We start from the raw sequence: 15,821 nt of genomic DNA on the forward strand, positions 1-15,821 counted from the left end.
GTGAGCTTCTCAGCACTTAAACTGAGACTTGGGAGTAAATCACAGGCTCCAAAATACATAAAGAATATCACAAATTTTACCTTTTTAAGTTATCAATTAGCATCGCACTTAGATAGGTACATTTTCCTCCTCTTTGGTGATATTCCTACTCCCAGCTGAGTTCCCTGGGACTTCAGCCCATTGTGCATTGTTCCAAACTATGAAGCCACCAGCAGTGGCTGGTGAGAGTGAGCAGGAGCTGATGACCTGAGTTCTCCACAATGGTGGCCACATCTTGATTTTCATCTGCAGTGAAGAACCAAAGTCAGTTCTAGAAAGAAAAAAAAGGCTAAAGCCCTCACCTCAGGCTCAGAGCCTAGTTTCTGGATCCCTTCTTTATACCTTCCATTGTTCAATGGAATTAACTCAATGTAGCTTTATACCTAGGGAAGACTATGAAAATGTCCAAGTTAACCTGAAATTGGGCCAGAGGCCCTATTGAGCCTGGACTTTTGAAGCACACATTTTCCTACAGTGGAAAGAACACTGATCTGGGCATCAGAAGACCTGAGTATAATCCAGTTGGGTCCTGAACTCACTACATGACTTCAAGCAAGTCACACCCTTTATTCTTCTCTTTCCTTTTCTGGAATACGAAGGGAGTTGACTAAATGAGCACTGAAGCTTGTTCAAGTTCCATGATCATCGTAAGCAGATTCCTAAAGAAAGGACCCATGTTAGCCTTGCTGACACATCTTCCCTCATGTGCCACAGAAGACCAAACGATATGATGAAAGCATCTCTGTTCCCAAAACCATGCTCAATCTCCAATTTATGCAGTCTATGATTAGTAGATCCTATTTTGCTGTAATCAAGTGGGGTAGTTCTAGGAAAAAATTATACTGAATTTCACTAAATATGCCTTCATTTGGTTAACCAGACCACTAGGTCTGACATACTGTACCGATTACATAATGTGAGTACCTTCAATATCCTTCCATTTCGGTGAACTGGCTTCTTAGCCACCAGTGTAGAGCCCAATATAATTTATTTTGTTTGTGGTAGTGTCAAACATGTCTAAATTAGTTAAACTACTTTAATATGAGGTTGCTTTAAGGATCAAAAATTCTTAACCATTCCTTCCAAGGAAACATCAACCCACAACATGTGGACTAAATCTCCATTTTCATTTACTTTGTTTCATTTTCGTCCTTCCGAACCGCTTTGTTTTTTCTTGTTGCTAAACCAACTTAAATTTTGGATCTCACTAAACATTCTTCTATTTGTGCTAATCTTTTGACCAAATACTTTCCTTCATTTTGCACCCCACCGCTAGGCCACATAATTGTGATCAATTACAAATTGCTGGGTGGTGAGCTCTTCATTCTGTCCATAGCAAGATAAATTACTTCCTTGTCTAAACAACCTCTCCTGGAATAATATTCTTGACCTCCTCCCATCCTCTGTCCTTCTCCAAGGAGGCCGGTACGGATCATGCTGCTGATGCTCGTGAATGTAATTTGAGCAGTTTGAAAAATGTGCAAACACATTATTAGCAACGTGTTTAAACAGTACCTTTCCCTTAGGTGTTCATAATCCTTTAAAAGTCATGATATAATTACTCCTTCCGGCATCACTTTAAAATGTATACAGCACAGCAAGAATTATATTTGTCAAGAAACATGACAGTTATGAATAGATAAAAATAATTTCCCGTATCTCACCCAACATTTTTATTTATTTATGGGATCCATATACTCCTTGCCTCCTTCAAAAAGGATTAGAGGCTCGTTACAAACACATGTGTATACCCATAACTCTAATAAAACAGGAGTAAAACTGGGATGGAAGATAGGAAACTAATTCCAAAACATGACAAGAAACCATAAAGGAAAATGTGACAGATGTGATTACACAGAAAGAAGAAACCTCTGTGTTGCAAAGGCTGAGCAGCAGACCTACAGATAAAGGGTTAACACCCATTAATATCGACTGTGCACAAATGCCTAAAAATCAATAAAAGATTAACCCTTAAAGTGTGTATTTTGTGCAAGGAACATGATAATTAGGCCCAGAATAAGAAATATAAATAATCAAAAATCTTATGAAAAAAATGCTTACACCTTAACTCCTACAGGAGTTTCAAATTAAAACATACCAGTTTAGGGGTGTCTGGGTGGCTCAGTCGGTTGAGTGTCTGACTTCGGCTCAGGTCATGATCTCAGTTTGTGTTGGGCTCTGTGCTGACAGCTTAGAGCCTAGAGCCTGCTTTGGATTCTGTGTCTCCCTCTCTCTCTCTCTCTCTCTCTCTCTCTCTCTGCCCCTTCCCCACTGTGCTCTGTCTCTCTCTCTTTCTCAAAAATAAATAAACATTAAAAAAAAATAAAACATAACAGTTTGTACACAACTCAACAGCAAGAAAATAAAAAGATTTATCGTGTATACTATGATATAGATATTTTGGTTGTTTTGAATTTTCTCCCAATGCAAACGATGCTGCAGTGAACATCCTGGTACATATATCTTTTAGCAAGTACACAAATATTTCTAGAAGACAGTTCCTAGAAGCAAAATTGAGCTAAAATTAATATGCATTTTTAAAATGGTAAATACTGCCAATTGACCCTTCTAAAATATTCTTCCATTTTGCACTTAAATCTGTAGAATAGGAGTGTGCTCGTTTTCCCTAAACATGCAATTAACATATGACCCAGTAATTATACTTTTGGGCATTCATCCCGGAGAAATAGAAGCTTATATTTATACAAAACTGTACATAAATGTTCATAACAACTTTATTCATAATAGCTAAAAACTGGAAACAATCCAGATGTCCTTCAATGGTTGAGGGGTTAAACAAACAGTGGCACATCCATATCATTGTTTACTACGCAGCAATAAAAAGTTGACATGCATAACAAATTGGATGAATCCCCAGAGAGTTGTGGTGAATGAAAAAGCCAATTCCAAAAGGTTGTAAGCTATATGATTGCATAAATGTAACATTTCTGAAATGACCAATGTTTAGAAATGGAGAACAGATGAGTGGTTGTCAAGAATTAGCAGTGAGGGAAGGGGCAAGAGGGAGGTGGGTGTGGGTATAAAAGGGCAGCACAAGGGATCGTCATGGTGACAGAACTACTCTGCATCTTGACTGTGATAGTACATATAGGAACCTACACAGGTGATACAGTTGCTTAGACCCACATACACCCACATGGTAACACAGATGAGCACAAGTAAAACTGGGGAGGTCTGAATAAGATTGACCTATTGTATCAATATGAATATCCTCGTTGTGATGCTGTACTATAATTTTGCAAGGTATTACCAATGGGGCAAACTGGGTAAAAAGTACATGAGATCTCTGTTGTTTCTTACAACTGCACGTGAATCTACCATTATCTCAATATAGAAAGTGTAATTTTAGAAGATACAAGGTGAATCTATGTGATATAAGGTTTATGATACCTGTGGAGTGAGAAAAGCATATCAAAAAATGATAGATGATTCTATTTGTAATAAACAAAGCCATATATCAGTTGGTGTGTATATGTGAATAAATAGGAAATTTAACACCGGTTTCCTCTGAAGTAGAGGAAGAGAAAAGAGAGTTCGGTTTTAGTCTATATTCTCCTGTATACTTACAGTGCTTTACAACCAACAGTTTTGTGGTTTAAGTAGTTGTTTTTAACCATAAGGAGAACTTAAATATATCAATAATGACAGTTAACCAACTCTCTATAGTATGAGCAGCGTCTCCTCAAACAAACTGGGACCAAGGAAGTGTCGTGGGGAGAGGCAAGTTTCTGAGAAGGCCAGCAGAGCAAAGCATCTTCGGAGAGGAGAAGGATGTAAAAAGGAGAGTAATCTCCAGTGGAATAGGACACCGAGGGGAGGGTTGGAAGGGAGAAGAATATCCTGGGAAGAGTTGTGGAGAAGAAATGCACAGACTCAAAAGGAAGAGGGAAGGTGGAGAGGGATGCTTTTGGGGTTTCCCAGTGGAGACAGAAATAAAATATTGCTTTGGGTTTGCTATTTGGGATGGGGGTATTTACCAGATGTCAGAGAGGTGGTGGCTCATACAGGGGCTCCCACTTGGTCCTTTCACCAACATGGGGATTCTACCAGCTACTGAGTGTATCTCCTCAGTATACACTCCCGGACAGAGTATCAAATTGGTCTGTGGTCTCACTGGATCCCTTGTCAGATGAGTTCAAGTCAAGGCCCTATCATCTGACCCCATAGCCCCTATTCTGAAAGTGGACCCAGATGGCATTTCTGGTCTAGGGATCAGCACAAGCTCAAACCCTGGATAGTTCTCTTTCTCCAGTACCCTAATAAATGGTCACTGGTCACCCTAATAAATGGTCACTGGTCCCTCCAAGGCTTGGGGAAGTTGCAGGGTCCTTTCTAAAAGGGTTCTGGGTCTATGGACTGGCTTAAGCCTGGGAACTGGATAAGAGGCCATGTATTACCCACTATGGCGATTCAAGTTAGATCTTTGCCCAGCAAAACTAGAAGTTTTCTCCCTGTTTATGTGAAGAAGTGATTTAGTAAACTGCTCTTCTAGTTCATTTCTGGAATCTAGTGATCAATTTGCCATTGACAAAGATACCTGTGTATGAAACACTTTGCCTCTTCATCCTTGTGCTTTTATGAAGGTCACTGTGTGTACCTTGTAGCTTACAGTCCTACTAAGACCAGGGAAACCAACTCTGTTATGGCATCAGCACTGCCACTCTGACCTTTAGAGAGTCACCTCAGAGCTCTTCAAGGATTCTGACGCCTCCCTTTACCAATGAATTTTTTACTGCCTTGGTGAATTGCTCTTCAAATCCTCACAGAGCATTTGGTTAAGTGACACTTGAACAGGTTGGAGTAACTGATTCATTCCAACATTCCCATTTCCCTGAGCCTCCAGGCTCCCTCCACTCTTACAGCCTTGCTACTCAAAGTGTAATTCACAGACTAACATCTTCACATCACCTGAGAGCACATTAGAATCTCACTCCTGTTCTAGAACTGCCAAATCAGAATCTGCATCTTAACAAGATCCCCAGGTGATGCATAAGCACATTAAATTTGCTTTACGGCACTGGTTCCCAAAATTTAATGTGCATCAAGATTCATTTTCAAAAGTACAAATTCCCAGGGCTCAGCTCCAGTTTCTGATTCTGTAAATCTGGGGTGAGATTTGAGAATTTCCATTTCTAATATGTTCCCAGTTGATGCTGATGGTCCCAGATGACATGGTCATCACTCTGTATCAACCACAGTTCTACACTATGCCAGACAATTTACAGAATTTCAACCTAAATAACTGTAGGCCATCACAGACTTTAAATGACTTTACAGTCTTTAAAATCACTACCTTTAAAATCACTACTTTTGACAGAATAACTAAGTGCCATACTATCTTGATCTCCCAATGGCTTGCCCCTCCCCACTTCCTCTTTATCCCATGCTATGACCACGGATGATTTGAATGATTGAGATATTACTGCATGCGTAGATTATCGGCATCTATTTCCATCTTTTGAATCTCCCCACCCCCCACAAGGTTATCCCTTGAACTCCTCAAACATGATCAACCCAATCTCAAATTCCAATTACAAAGATCAATTTCGTGGTCCCTTTTAGTATCAATTACTGTATCAGTCAGAGTACCAGCCAGAGTACCAGTAAGTACCAGGTTGTGCTCAAATTAGGATAATTTAAAGTGGAAATTGCTTATAGTGGTATACATAGGGTATAGGGAAATCACAAAAGAGAAGGCAAAACCCAGGAGGAGGAGCAGCTGAGCATTAATGCCCTAGACTTGAGGAAGAGGGTCATATGGAAAAGGCCCCAATAATCGAAGCACTGATGTTCAGTCATGGAACTCACACAACCTGTGACAACCGCACAGAGGGAGCTAAGGGAATAAATACCTTGACCTAACTCTCTCCTCTGGTTACAATCTCTTGCCAGATATCCTCAGCAGCCAAACACAATGGGAAGCCACAGGCAAGCAAGGCAGTGGACATAGTCAACCAAGTTAGCCTCCTGGACAGAGAGGGGATCTACAGGGGAAAAATCTAAGACCTCTAGCATGGTGGAAAAGGCCATGGTTTAGCTTTAAATGAATGCTCTTGTGGCATCGAAGCAGAGGTATGAAGCAGGTAGTCGAGTGGCTCTGGAGACTGGAGATCAGTTGTACAAATTTGAGAGCTCTCAGCATAGAGGCGAAGCCTCCTGTGAGCTAGGATCTAAGGTTGAACCTGAGTAGTTCCAACATTTAAAGGCCAAGTATAAGAGGAAAATCTGGCAAAGGGACAGAGGAAATATAGGAGGCAGAGACATGAGAGAAAAACCAGAAGAGTGTAGGAGGCTGGATACCAAGAAAATTGGTTTTTCCCCAAAAGAAGGAAGGGTCACCTTTGTTAAAGTTCACTAAAAGCGCATAATATGAAGACCGAGGAGTGTTCATGAGATTTAGAGGCATAGAGGTCACTAGATACTTTGATAAAAATAGTTTTAATAGAGAAATAGGGAAGGAAGCCTTTTGGAGGAGGCTAATGAGGAAGCAGGTGTTGAATTAGGGCAAATGATTACTATGTACAACTCTTCCAATCAGTTTGGGTGAGAGTGGGAAGAGAGGAAAAGAGTAGAGCCACAAAGAAAATTTGGAGTCCAGAAATGGGATTTTTTTTTAGAATAGGAGTGACTAGATGCTCTTTAGATGCCGATGAAAAGAATATACTAGAGGGGAACAAATCAAAGATAGGAAGGAGTTTGGGCTCCTGGGTGGCTCAGTCAGTTGAGTGTCTGACACTTGATTTCAGCTCAGGTCATGATCCCAGGGTCATGGGATCGAGTGCTGCACTTGGCTCTGTGTTGAACATGGAGCCTGCTTAAGACTCTCTCTCTCTCTCTCTCTCTCTCTCTCTCTCTCTCTCTCTCTCTCCCCCTCTCCCCTGCTCATGCTCTTTCCTTCTAAAATAATAAAAAGAAAAAAGAAAAAAAATAAAGGAGGGATAATTGGTAACATGCCTTTTCTGAGAAGGTTGAAATCCACAGCATGGGGAAGAGAGTTGATCTTTCTAGGAAGAGGGACATTACTTCCATTTTGTCAGAAGAAAAGAACAAAGGATGGACACAGGTACAATTAGAGATGCAGTTTGGTTTATAGGTGCAGGTCCAGGAAGTGAGGCAATTCCCACATGAGGGCTTCTATTTCCTCTGTGAAGTAGGAGCAAAGACATCTACCAGGAGTGAGGGATAAGAGGGGGACTAAAGGCTTTGAGAAGAAAGTTTGAAATGGTCATTTCAGAGAACAAAGGGTGCGTGGACAAGAGGACAAAAGGGTTCCCCAGGGGGAAGGGGAAGGTAGTTTGAGAGTCAGTGGAAGTGATGATGGAGAAGACTTTGCTAAGCTGGGGGATTTTTCTCCAGTTGTGCTTTGCTGCCTAGGAGGAGACATGAAGAAAGTGTATTGCTGAGTTCTTCCAGGACTGATTTTATTTTTCCAGGCAGGTTTGAGGAAAGGACAAAATAGACCAGTAAGTTTAGGGTACTGGCCAGATAGTGATTAACATAGTGAACCATGGGATCTAAACATGACTTCAAAGGGAAACAAGGACAGAGAAGGTTGGTGGATAATGAAAAGCAGAGGGGCTGGAAGCTTAAGGGCCTTGGTAAAAAGAGGTGTTGAGTAAGTGATTAAGCAGGCTAGACTAAAGTGGGAGGGAGTTGTAGTCAGAGTGGGAGATTTGAGAGATGAGAAGGTCCAGGCTGTGACGGAGAAGTAGGTGCTGGTGGTGGTGGAGAAGGTTAAGGAATTGGGAGGCCAGAGGATTTACTAGGTCATCCATGGATACAGCAACATATCCTAGGAGGGTGGCAGGGTTGGGGTGTGACAGAATATTGTGAGCTAGGAGGTAAAGTCCTCAGGGAATGAGAGGGGGTATCTGGGAGGTCAGTGGATGACAATGACCCCAGAACTTCAGGGGAGCAGCCATTTTACAAGAATGTTTGGATGCTGTACCAGGAAATGAGAAGCAGACTATACCCACTCCTCCTCTTGGGTGTGCAGGGTGTGGAATAATACCTAAAAGACCTACAAAAGTTAGCAGTACTGTGGTTAGAGATGTGTTTCAACTCCGGCAAGAAGATGGAGGTTCTCCATGGGGCTAAGGTACCAAGGCCCCTGATGAGAGAGAAGAGGCAGCAGAAAGGACCAGGGATGAAGAGGAGAGGCTTCAACTTGAGCATGTTTTGGTCACAGCTTGTGAAAAGAGCTGTCATTACAGAGATTTCAAAATAAGTGTCTGTGTTCAGAAAGTATTATTCCTGCTTTTCAAAAACACACACATATGCCAACTCTAATCGTCCTTCATTTTCAGTGGTGACTCTATGTGTGTGGTCTGGCTCTAGAGAACAATGCCTAACCAGCAGTATTTTCTCCATGCTCAAGACTGTCCTTGGGCTTCTTTGGTTCCAGCTGCTGTTTGCTTAGTCTGACATGATTTTTACCTTTGTGTCCTTATTTTCTGGTTTGCCAAATGCCATTGTTTAAAAAGAATACTCCAGGGACACCTGGGTGGCTCAATTGCTTAAGCGTCCAACTTTGGCTCAGGTCATGATCTCACGGTCTGTGAGGTGGATCCCCACCTCGGGCTCTGTGCTGACAGCTCGGAGCCTGGAGCCTGCTCCAGATTCTGTCTCCATCTCTCTGCCCCTCCCCTGCTCACGTTCTGTCTCTCTCTCTCTCTCTCTCTCGAATATAAAATAAAACATTAAAAAATAAACAAATTAAAAAGAATGCACCCACCAAGGATTGCTTTAGGCCAGTGTTCTTTGGATGGTTTTCTATGTCTGCCTCTCACTATATCTTGTACTTGCACTTGTCCTCCAGTGACTTCTCTGTGCTGTTCTTCCCCTGCTTCACTTCTGCTTGGGCATCCACCTTCCGCCTTCATCCATTCTCAGGGCAACAGCTGGGGTTATTGTGATTTTCTTACTAATGCTTAGAATGAGAGGTGTGACCTCATCTTGACAAACATCACAATTGTTTGTCATTGTTTTCCTCACTCCCTGTGACCTATAGTCATGCGCCACAGTGGATAGGCCAGCTTAGAATACAAAGCCACTTACATGGGAAAAACACACTTAGCAAACTCATTTCTCTACGCAACAGGATGACTTAGAGTAATCACATAAGAACTTATCGCCACTTGGATAGCTTCAATCAAAACTCTTTCTGTAATTTTCAGTTCCGCGTTCTCCCTTCTATTTTGTTTTGTTATTATTGTTTTGGATTTTATGGTTGCTGTTGTGAGAGCCCTCGATATTTTCTGGATGGTGCTGTGTGTGCATTGGTTCGATTATTGGCACTCTGATTATTATCATCTGTCACCTAAAAGGCTTACGAACTGTCTCAAGCAGCATGCCCTTGCTGCCTATCAGATTTCATCCCGAGGTGCTGGAGAAATGTCTGATACTAGCGAAAACCCTGCAGTGCAGGCCAAAGATGGAGTTTCAATGAGTTGGCTCATCAGCTTGCTCTGTAGTAACGCAAACAAAAACGCAATTTACTGTTGCTACGGGAGATTTACTTCTAAACCCTCAAGATTTGTAACTCCAGAACCTCCCTGATATCCGAGACCCTTCTTAGGAACCTGACTAGAAACTCAGTCTTAAAGGTACCATCCACATTTCTGCTCTAAAATCTTAACCACTGGAATCTAAGATAAATATCTTCTTCCTTATCGGTACAACTGAAGCTGGCTGAATCAGACTAAAGGAAGGGACTTACATTCTTTGTTTTCTTTCTTTTGCTTTCTCCTGCTGGATGTGAACAGGTCTACACACATAGCCCTGCGCCCTAGCAGCCTTCTTAAAACCCACAGGGAGGGGCGCCTGGGTGGCTCAGTCGGTTAAGCGGCCGACTTGGGCTCAGGTCATGATTTCGTGGTCCATGAGTTCGAGCCCCGCGTCGGGCTCTGTGCTGACAGCTCAGACCCTGGAGCCTGCTTTGGATTCTGTGTCTCCCTCACTCTCTGCCCCTCCCCTGTTCACGCTCTGTCTCTCTCTGTCTCAAAAATAAATAAACGTTAAAAAAAAATTAAAAAAAATCCTATTTGACATTTCTGGCACAAACCAGCACTTAGAATATGACAATATCTTTCTTTATCTTCTTTTAAAAAATATTTATTTTTGAGAGAGAAAGAGCATAAACGGGGGAGTGGCAGAGAGAGAGAGGGAGAGAGAGAACCTCAAGCAGGTTCTGTGCTGTCAGTGCAGAGCCCAATGCAGGGCTTGATCTCACGAACCATGAAATCATGACCTGAGCCAAAATCAAGAGTTGGATGTTTAACAACCCAGGTGCCCCTCTTTCTTTATCTTCTTAAAAAAAGATTACTAACCCTTCTATCACTTTTAGTTTATGACATAACACGTATGTCATCTGTGTTACCCCACGTGCTAACACAGTAATGCCCTATACCTTTCTGAAGAGCAGAGGGATGTTTGCTTTTTACTAAGTTCTCACAACCACTGCATCCTTTGTACTGTATAAAAAAACCTGTCCTCTCTCCTCCTTTGTGATCAGGCTGTCTGCTTACATTTCTGGTAGGAAACACACCTGCAGCAGGCAGGTTTCTATCCTTTTCCTCTTCTTGCCCTCCCTCACCGTCATTAATGGTGTTGACATCACTAATTTCCCCCAGTCTATACCCAAAGTCTGAGGCTCCCTCCTTTCTGGGATTCCCTTCTCCCCAATTTCAAACTGCTATGGGAGCCCCAAACTCCAACGTCTGAGTCTTCAGCTCGGTAGGATTGCCACTTTCTTCTTGAACGCTGTCTCCTACCACAGTGGGAAGTGCTTAGTGGTGTGCAAGGAAATGCCTCATCAATGTGGATCTCACCCAGTGTGATTCTCTTTTTTCAAGGGTCATAACTTCCCCAGAGATGGTTTTGTCTGCAGAACCAAACCATTTCGTTTGCTCTCCTGTGCCTTAAACAGGTTTTGTTGTTATTATTTTGTTTGGGGTCCAGAATTTATAATTGTCTTTGGCAGAAAGGTTAGTCAGATACAATTTACTCTGCCACTGTCAGAAGTTGGAACTGATCTAAATGGGGAAAATTAAACAGTAAAAATCTGAGTTTGGGGGCACCGGGGAGGCTCAGTTGGTTGAGGGTCCAACTCTTGGTTTCGGCTCAGGTCATGATCTCATAGTTTTGTGAGTTCGAGCCCCTCCTTGGGCTGTACACCGACAGTGCAGAGCCTACTTGAGATTCTCTCTCTCTCTCTCTCTCTCTCTCTCTCTCTGCCTCTCTCCTGCTCATGTTCTCTCTCTCTCAAATAAAGAAACTTAAAAAAAATTCTGAGTTTGGTGGGAAAGTTTGGCTATCCCTTCCTCATACCACACTCTCTCATGTCTCTTTGTACCATAAGGGGTCAATATTTGCTGAAGGAATGCTGAAAACTGAAAATTCTCTTGACGGAATCATACTTTGAAGCATTATCAGTCATTCATAATTTAGAACAGACAACCCTTTTCTGAAAACAGATTTTGATATGGGTAGTGAGAAAGAACAAGAAGTTCCTGGCTGTGTCTGTCTTCTGATTGCAAGTGGCAGATAACCTGCCACAACTTTGACCTAAGCAAAGGCATTTATAGGAAATATAGGTTAAAATTCCATAATAAGGCTAGCTCTGGGCAGAGCTGGATTTAGAGTTTATTATAGTATCAGTAGAACACAGGTTTTCTGCTTTTGATTTTTTGCTTTTTCTTTTTTGTTCCTAGCTTTCAGACCTGCCCATTGCACTGTTAGAATTAATTCCAGCTTCCTGGGACTGCAAGAGGATGGCAGCCACTTCATCCCTGTGTCCTCCCAGGTATCTGGTATAGAGGAGAAAGGGAGAGCCTGTTTTCCAGAAGCAGCTACAAAAATCCACACTGCCTCTCCTAGGTTCTGCCTGGGCTGCGGTGCCCATCTCAGGAACAATCACGTGGCCATGAAGTAGGATGAAATGATTGGCCTAAGTGTGGCTCATCTGTCCCACCCCACAGGCAGAAGGGTGTCAGTTTCACCAGCCCCTCACAGACTGAGGGTAGGAGGGGGCAGCCCCCCCATAAATATCTGGGACTTAGAGTGGGGGTGGGGGAGTCCCCCTGATAAATATCTGGGTTCCTATTCACTGGAAGGGCAGACACTGGTGTAGAAACAAGAGAGGCCCACCGAGATGATTATTGGAAGAGACTAGAACCAAGGTACCCGGAGGGGGTTAAAAGGTCACAAACTAGAGAGGTGTAGGGAGCCTGAAAGAGAAAAGCTGCCTCTTTTCCCACTTAGCCCTTGGGGTCAAGGCTGCTGGAAGCAGGTGATGTGCTATAGCATGGCTTCATGGCTAGCGTGCTTGGGGACCTGCAATGAGTGAAGTCCATGAAATTCAGATACCACGGCGGTATCTTAAAAAGGTATCAGGTGGAGAATGGCTTTTAATGTGGAATCCAGGCCTCCAATTAGAGGCTTGTTTCAGTTGCTAAATTTGGTGTGGGTTAAATGCCCACTGACCTCTTGTCCCTATAGCATTTCATCACCATGATGAGTGCTCAGGAACAGATCCTTCTGTCCCCACCCTTTCCAATGGTACACAATCTCTATACCATTAGAGGTCTGACTGCTTTTTCCAGATAAATTGCCAGGCCCTCCTCTCAATCTTTTCCATTAGTGAGGAAGGAATCCAAGGAAAAAAGAAGAAAATCCCAAATGCAGCAATGCTTCCAAATGTTCGCCTGGCTTGGACAACGCCTGACTGGCATCCCCCCACAGCTCCAAACCATCTGGCAGCCTTCATAGTGGGGGGTGGGGGCGGCTATGAGACTTCCTTTTCTCTCCTCCTCCAGAAAACCAGAGAAGACTTGGGGGACCCCAGAGACCACTGGAAAATACCTTGGGATCTCTCAGTCTATTCGATCCTCACATCTTCTGACTTGAACCTGACCATTCTAAGGTAGCCCCGTGAAAGACTTACCCCAGTAATAAGAGAACTCTCCCTGATTCTCAAAAATGTGTGCACTTTTTAGTACTTTATATTTTTCTATAATAATCATACCTCACTTTTGCCGCAAAAAAATTAAAATAAATGTGGATATTCAAAGCTTAAACATTCCCACAAAGCTGTGCTCCCTTAGAAGTTCCCCTGATAACCAGTGGCTGACTAGAAAGACACTGCTCACAGCATTTCACGCTTATTCTGTCACTACGATGATATACAACATAATAGAAAGAAAATACACTTTTGGCTAATTTTAAAATGCAACATGGCAGATGCCTCTGGAAGGAAGAATTCCCATCAGCTCTTTTCATCCTCATATTCCCCTTGTGATAAATCCCTAGTCTTTTCAAGAAATCAGAGCCTTCCTTGCTCCTTTTCATGAAACACGTTGGCTTGCTTCCCTCAGTTTCACCTTCCTGGTGAGCTGGTCTTTTGAAGGGTTGGGATATTCTCGTAGATTCTTCCTCCTTCCTGCTCTCCCACCACCCACCTGGTTTCTTCACTTTCTCTGCGTCCCACTGCAGGGAGGACACCTGTTGCTGACCTCATTCTCAGCTTTGTTTGTTTCGCCGATAAGATTACTGGCCAGGTGCTGTAATCTTTGGTTTGCTGAGCAATTGCCCTGGTGCAGTTCCTGTGACCTACACTCTGGACGGAGCAGACTTCATTATTCACGAATGGGCCGCAGGCCAGTTACCTGCAGTGTCCACCTCCGAGGCCAGACAGAAACTTGTTCAGCCAGTTCCCTTCTTTCACTGGGCCGTTCCAGCGTGGACACACACAGATTGACAAAAACACGGAGCGTGTCTGTCTTCCCAGGAATGGATCCACCAGAACAAGATCCGGTCTGCTGCTACTCTCCGATTCTCATTTCCTCTCCCCACTCTGCTTCCCCCCTCCGCCCCCACCTCCCTTTGCTACAAAGCTAGGGACCATCAAGTTTTAATGCAGTGTTGAGTTGATGAAAACAGCGTGCTAGTTTCTGAATGTCAAACAACATATGACAATAAAGCAGCCAACAAATAACCAGGAAGACGCATGTGTGCTGCTTCAGCGCTGGATACAGACGCGCAAATGGCTGGACTTTTAGAGCCTCCATGTTCACGAGAAGTCTTGGAGCGTTAAAAGTGATGACGGTGATTAGGTTGCCTTTCAGAGCAGCAAAATCTGTACAACCGAATCCTCCTGGGCTGAGTCATTTTCAGCCCAGGCATATTAACTTGGCTCGCTGTGAGTCTGCTTTTGTGTACACACGCGCAGCATTTAACCACGAGCGCAGTGGGCCCCAAATTAAAACCATATTTTGTTAGCACCACATGTTCCAGCCTTGACAGTATTTATCAAAGGGGAAGCCGCTGGATTTATCCAAAGAGATGAACTTCACCAGGGTCTCGCAGACCCACCCCCAATAGGGAGCTGTGATTTTTACCCGGCCTGTGGAGCGGTGCGGCCACTGTGGGTTCAAGACTGTTTGCTCGCTTGCTTTGGGCACCGTTCGCTGCTGTTCCCTCTCTGGTGCCTACCTTCCAACTGCCCAGGCCTCACGGGATGTCATCAGCTCCACATCTGTTTATTCTTCAAGGCCCTGTTTGTGTTCCCTTTGTTTCCGTGAGGTCTTTGCTACCTAAACCCAAAGTGTATTTTTCCTCCTTGGATCTGTCTAGCCTGGCTCTGGCTAGACACTGTGGGACTGTGGTGGAAATGCAGACTCCCAGGCCCCGCCCCAGACATCCTGAATCTGCATTTTAGCAAGATTCCCAGGGAGTTCCGGTGCATGCTGAAGTTTGGGAAGCACTGCTCTACCCCCAGGTAACTTTTCTCCTGGTGGTTCTCATTGGAAGTCACATTAGGTGTTTTGGGAACATATACAGGATTTGGGGTTTGTCACACTGATGGGTGTGGGGCAGGAGTGCTACTAGCAAGAGTGGGCAGGGATGGTGCTGGACAGCCTGAAGTACAGAGGACAGTCCCCTATAAGGAAAACTTGGTTCTTAAGTCACATGGCTTTCTAAAGTGCTGCCAGGCAGCCAGGTAGGTGAAAAACCTCTTTTTAATTATCTTAGCCCAGAACCTAGTTCTTTATTTTATTTTTTTTTAATTTTTTTAAGTTTATTTATTTTTGAGAAAGAGAGAGGGCACGAGTAGGGAAGGGACAGAGAGAGAGACGAAGACACAGAACCCGAAACAGGCTCCAGTCTCTGAGCTGTCAGCACAGAGCCCAACGCGGGGCTTGAACCCACAGATGGGGAGATCATGACCTGAGCGGAAGTCAGACACTTAACCGACTGAGCCACCGAGGCGCTCCATAATTCCTTTTTACCTAGAGACACCAAATATTGCTTGCATGGTTTTAATACACACTGAATTGTCTAGGAATTCAACTTCTGTAAAAATTCAGGGAGGACTGCCCTTGTTTTGTTAAGAACTTTTCCTTTGTTCACAACTTTGGAGACACACGTTCTCCACAGCATTGCTGCTCACAGAATTTCAGTCTCCAGGACACGATCTCTGTATCAGTCTGCATTGTAGCCATTCCAATGGCTGTGATTTTATATCTGACTGCTTCATTATGTTTTTTGGCATAAATGTGCCTGAGCATTTCTATATTAAAATACATCTGGTTTTATTACAAATTACTTTTATTTTATTTCTTATTTATATAAGAGTTAAGGAATTCATTATACTGTTGTTGAATCATTTATATTATTCATAGATTCTATTTCAGGAAAATAAAGAAACCATTTATTTTTTTATTTTATTTTTTTAAGTTTGTTATTTTATTTATTTTGAGACA

Source organism: Panthera onca, chromosome B2 (genome assembly GCF_046562875.1).
Source record: "Panthera onca isolate mPanOnc1 chromosome B2, mPanOnc1 haplotype 2, whole genome shotgun sequence".
NCBI classification, from domain to species: Eukaryota; Metazoa; Chordata; class Mammalia; order Carnivora; family Felidae; genus Panthera; species Panthera onca.